This window comes from Olea europaea, unplaced genomic scaffold (genome assembly GCF_002742605.1).
Source record: "Olea europaea var. sylvestris unplaced genomic scaffold, O_europaea_v1 scaffold1590, whole genome shotgun sequence".
Taxonomy (NCBI): Eukaryota; Viridiplantae; Streptophyta; class Magnoliopsida; order Lamiales; family Oleaceae; genus Olea; species Olea europaea.
The window spans coordinates 101,072-106,955 of NW_019233522.1; positions in this window are offsets into that span (position 1 = coordinate 101,072).

The window sequence follows — 5,884 nt, forward strand, 5'->3', positions numbered from 1 at the left end:
TTATCTTAATTAGTTATGTATATTTAATTACCTTATTTATTTATTTATTTATTTTAAACACTTACTCAAATAAAAAAATTAATATTTAATTTGATTTCTCATTAAATTTTTTTTATTAATTACCTTAATTGGTTATGTATATTTTTTATTTAATATTTAATTATTTATTTAATCAATTATTTAAATAAAAATTAACATTTATTTTAATTTCTTATTTAAATATTTCTTTAATTAATTGTCTTAATTAGTTATGTATATTATTTATTTATTATGTAATTGCTTTGTTTAATTATTTATTTATTTAATACTTAACTAAATAAAAAATTAATATTTCATTTAATTTCTTATTTAGATATTTCATTAATTAATTATCTTAATTGGTTATGTATATTATGGATTTAAAATTTAATTACTTTATTTAATCACTTATTTAAATAAAAGAATTAATATTTATTTTAATTTCTTGTTTAAATATTTCATTAATTAATTATCTTAATTAATTAAGTATATTCTTTATTTAATATTTAATTATTAATTTAATCACTTAATTTAAAAATAAATATTTAATTTAATTTCTTATTTAGATATTTCATTTATAAATTATCTTAATTGGTTGTGTATAATATGTATTTAATATTTCATTACCTCAAATTTTCAAGACATCGAACATTATTCAAGAATGTTGAAACTATATTTCTTTTACCAAATGAAGTTGAGTGGGAAGTTCCCGATCATAATATGTTACTCTCTATCCAACGGATGTGTAATATTTATTTAAATCGTATGTATGTTACTGATTACCTCAATTTTCTCTATTTATAGTGTGTTATTGATTACATAAAAATTGACCCGATGGATATGTAATAACTACTTAAATCGTATGTATTCTTTGTTTATAGTTTGCTACTGATTTCCTAAATTTTTCTTTATTTATAGAGTGTTATATATGTAATTAAGAATAATTTGTTATTTATTATACAATTGTATAAAAACTAAAGTATTACAAACGTTTTAAAAAAATACTTACATTTTAAATTATTACAACTACGGATCACAATGTACATAAAAGAAAACTTACATTTAAAAAATTCAATGTACTTCAAAGCGAAGACTCCACAATCTCCCCAGGTCGATTTCACGGAAGAGGTTGGGGAACGTACCGTCGATGGATGTTCTCTTCTTTGCCTCGCTCGTATACAGAGAAACAATATATTGTAACGACAATCTAGTCATCTTGCTCACATATGCTCTAGCACGTCAATAACATTTCTTACAGGGTGTCACTTTCATTGCCCTTTCCGGCATAATTGTCACGTCATCCAAACTCATAACATTATCTATCAAATCGGGGGTCCTCTCCGACATAGTTATATATATTTGTTATTTTATAGTTAATTACTTTGTTTAATTATTTATTTAATCACTTAATTAAATAAAAAATTAATATTTAATTTAACTTCTTATTTAGATATTTCACTTATAAATTATCTTAATTGGCTGTGTATATTATGTATTTAATATTTCGTTACCTTATTTAAATAAATTTTACAATATATATATATAATTATTTCATAAATAAAAAATATATACAATTATTTCATCACCTTCACCGGCACCTCTCTCATCCACACTAACATGCATAACGATTCTAATGAAACATCTGTGTACATCCCCACCCCTCCATCACTGCCCTCCCTGCCACAATCTCTGTTACTGTCCGGGACCCCATCGCTTGCTGGCTTTATCTCCTCGAGTATGATTCTGACCCTCCACATTGGTCAACGGTGTCAGCTCAGTGAGGAATTCAAGATGACATATTAACATTTCACCGAGTTAATGACCAGGCATCGAGATTTCTGAATGACATATAACATAAATCACAAATGAATAATACGTACCTCGGGATCGTCGACGAGAGTTGATAACTGTTAGCTCTGTCCCCATGAATAGTTGTTGAATGTGTCAATATTATCAACAACCTCCAAATGAAAAGACGTTGATAGACGTCATCTTGTGATGACACCTCAGTATGCTCTCCAGTATAAACACCATCCACAATTTCAATTTGTCAAACATACCTAAATGCGTCTTCTAACTGTGCCAGAGTTACCGTCATAAGCAGAGTCGACGTAACAGGTTTGCGTGCTCCTCATCCAACAAATTCAGGACTAATGCGAAGTTAGCAAAGTTATAGTTCGACATAACTTTGTTGGGAATCTGTCTCATGGCAATGTCCAAATGGTAATTTGTCTTATAAAATTTAAAATATTAGGACCTTGTGTAAGAGATAATGGATAAAGCATAACATTTGAAAATGAAATTGTTTATTTTACTTATTTAAATTCTTTATTGAATATTTAATTGTTAATTATTTATTTAAATTATTCATTTAAATTATTTATTCAATATGTAAATGTGTATTTAAAATATTTATTTCAATTATTTATTTAATATTTAATTACTTATTTTTATTATTTATATTTATGGTTCATTTAAATTATTTATTTAATATTTAATTACTTATTTTTATTATTTATATTTATGGTTCATTTAAATTATTTATTTAATACTTAAATGTTAATTATTTATTTAATATTTAATTACTTATTTTTTTATTTTTTATATTTATTGTTCATTTAAATTATTTGTTTAATATTTAAATGCTAATTATTTATTTCAATTGTTTGTTTGAATTGTTTATTTAATATTTAATTACTTATTTAAAATTTTTATTGTTTTTTATATTTATTCGTTATTTATGTTAATTAATTATTTTTATTGCTTAATTAATATTTAATTTACCTGTTTATTGAATTTATTTCAATTATTTATTTATTATTTCAATTAACTATTTTAATTATTTTATTAATATTTATTTAATTTATTTCAATTAGTTTATTATTTCAATTACTTATTTAAATAATATACATAAACAATTAAATTAATTACTTAAATATTTAAATAAAAAATTAAATTAAATATTGACTAATTAAATTATTTATTTAATATTTAATTCAATTTTTATTTAAATATTTCATTAATTATTTTAATTGATTATGTATATTGTTTGTTTGATATTTAATTACTTATTTTAATTTTTTATTTCATATTTATTTAATTATTTTTATTAATTTCTTATTTATTTTAACTATTTATTGAATATTCAATTGTTTATTATATTTATTTAAATTTTTTATTTCATTATTTATATTTTAAATAAAATGAAATTAAAAAATTAATTATTTTTACTTAAATAAACAATTTACATAATTCATGAAATATTTATAAACAATTAAATTCAATATTAAAAAAAAGAAGCTGGCACGCTGGGCCAATCCAAACGGTGACGTCCTTACCGCCTGGGTCGTCTAAAAGCTCCATTTCCGACGAGCTCCGTCCTATTTTTTCACTTTTCTTAACCAATTCAACCTCAAATTCGACTCTTCCTTCTATTTTAACTATAAAAATATTATTAAACTCATAATTTAACATATTCAAATCTTAAACATTCAAATTTTCATGTATTAAACTCAAACATTCAAATTTTCACATATGTTAGACCTCGATGGCGAGTAAATTACAAAAACGGTCCTTAGATGGCATCGGTGATGAGATTTTTCTTTCTCTTCTCTTTCTTTTCCCTTCTCTTCTTTTTATTTGTGGGTATTTTCGACTCTTTGGGTATTGTTTACATTTTCAAATTATTATTTTTTTAATGAGATTTTTTTGGTCAAAGGCTATTGTGAAATCTTCCACTATTTCCTCATTTAAAAGCCGGGTGTACCATTTATGAATCCTCAAATCCGGTCCCTAGCTGGCCACCTTTAAATTACCTACACTTTGTGGGTTGGCAACACCATAATGTCCAACACCATAATGTAGCCCCTGTTTGATCCCCATTACTTGAAAATGAAAATGAAGGGAATAGTATTTTTTTAGAAAAATGAGTGGTTGAAAAAGAAGGAACAATTTTCGATTTATGTGTAATATTATTTTACGGAAGATTGTGTGGTTGAAAATAGGAAAGAGAAAAATGGAACGTAATGTAATTTAATTTAATGGGGAACAAACAGGGGCGTAGTGTAGACTAAAGTGCTGCACATGGATTTCATTTATATTTTCGCAAATGGGTCATTGGCACAAAATGTTTCTACTTTTCAAGTTTATTGTGGAAAACATTTCTACTTTTCAATTTTTGACATTTTCGCCCTTACCTTCCAGATTTCTTTGCGCTGAACGTCATTTTAACTCTTTTTTTAGTGTAAAATGATCAAAATATCCTCCCATTTAAATAAAACCAAAAAGAAGAAAAGAAAAATAAAAAATAAATTACAATCTTACTTCTAAATGTTTTAAAAAGTACAAGTGAGCCCAAATAATTATTAAAAGGTCTAATAGCACAAAACGTCCCCATGTTAGGCCTATAGTGTGCAAAACGTCCTATGTTTCAAATTAATGAAAATGACGTTTTCCACAAGGAAACGTAAAAATATAAATGAAAACACAAAAAAATTAAAACGTAGGAACGTTTTTCGCAAGAAGTGTCAAAAGTAGGGATATTTTTTTCTATTAGACCTTATTAAAATATTAAAAATAACAAAAAAATATCACTCTTTTCTCTTCTTCTCCAAATTGGACTGTCACGTTAGAAATGAAAAAACTCCAACCAACTATCGCCCAGATCGTCGAACCTCCATACTGCCGAACCATCTGTTAATATTTTAAGACCATTAAGAGAGGTGTCCTAGTGAATATAGTCGATTGGTATGTTGGAAATAACATGGGTCTCTCCGGAACAGGTGATGCCGCCAGTATTTGCATTTGCGAGTTAGGTATTTAGGCTTGCAATTCCTAACAAATCTATTTGCATGAAGGTTTCAAGTTTGGATGTTGGGTGGTATGTGCAGAGAGAAGTGAGGGCTTTTCGGTGGCATGGCGGTTCAGCAGTTTGGATGGTGATTTGTTGAAGTTTTTTGGCTTCTAAAGTGATCGATCCATTTGGAGAAGAGAAGAGAAAGGGAGAGTTTTTTTTTTAATATTTTAATAAGGTCTAATAGCATAAAAATCCCTACGTTTGACAATTCTTACGAAAAATGTCCATATGTTTCAGTTTTTTTACTTTTTCATTCCTATTTTCACGTTTCATTGCGGATAACATCATTTTTCACCAATTTAAAACGTAGAGATGTTTTGCACACTATAAGCCAAACGTATGGACACTTTATGCTATTAGGCTTTTTAATAATTATTTGGACTCACTTGCACTTTTTAAAACATTTAGGTGTAAGAGTGTGATTTATTCTTTTCATTACTTTTTGTTTTATTTAAATAAGAGGGTATATTGATCATTTTACGTTAAAAATTAGTGAAAAAGATGCTCAGCGCAAAGAAATGTGGAAGGTAAGGGCAAAAATGTCAAAAAATAAAAGGTATAAACGTTTTTCACAATAAACTTGAAAGGTATGGACGTTTTTGTGCCAATTACCCTTTCGCAAATTACTAAATAACAAAAATCAATGAAGTTCAGACATAGGAGTTTTAACTAAGCTAATAACCATTATTGGTTTAGGAAATAATAATTGCTCACTTTGATTTTGTTATTTGTCTCGTTTTATAATTAGGTCAGTTTGATTCCCATTTTTATCAAAATGCATTTTTCTCTTTTTTTTTAACCATACCTTTTTCATTAAAATAATATTACACCTAAATAAAAAACTTTTCGTTATTTTTCATCCACATACTAATCAATCTATTATTCTAAAATTCATTTTTCAACAAAATGGATATCAAACACCTTCTTAATAATGAAATCTCAAGTCGATAAAGATAATTTATTCAACAACTATGTTACATGTAAACAGCCCCTCACATGGAATTTGTGGGA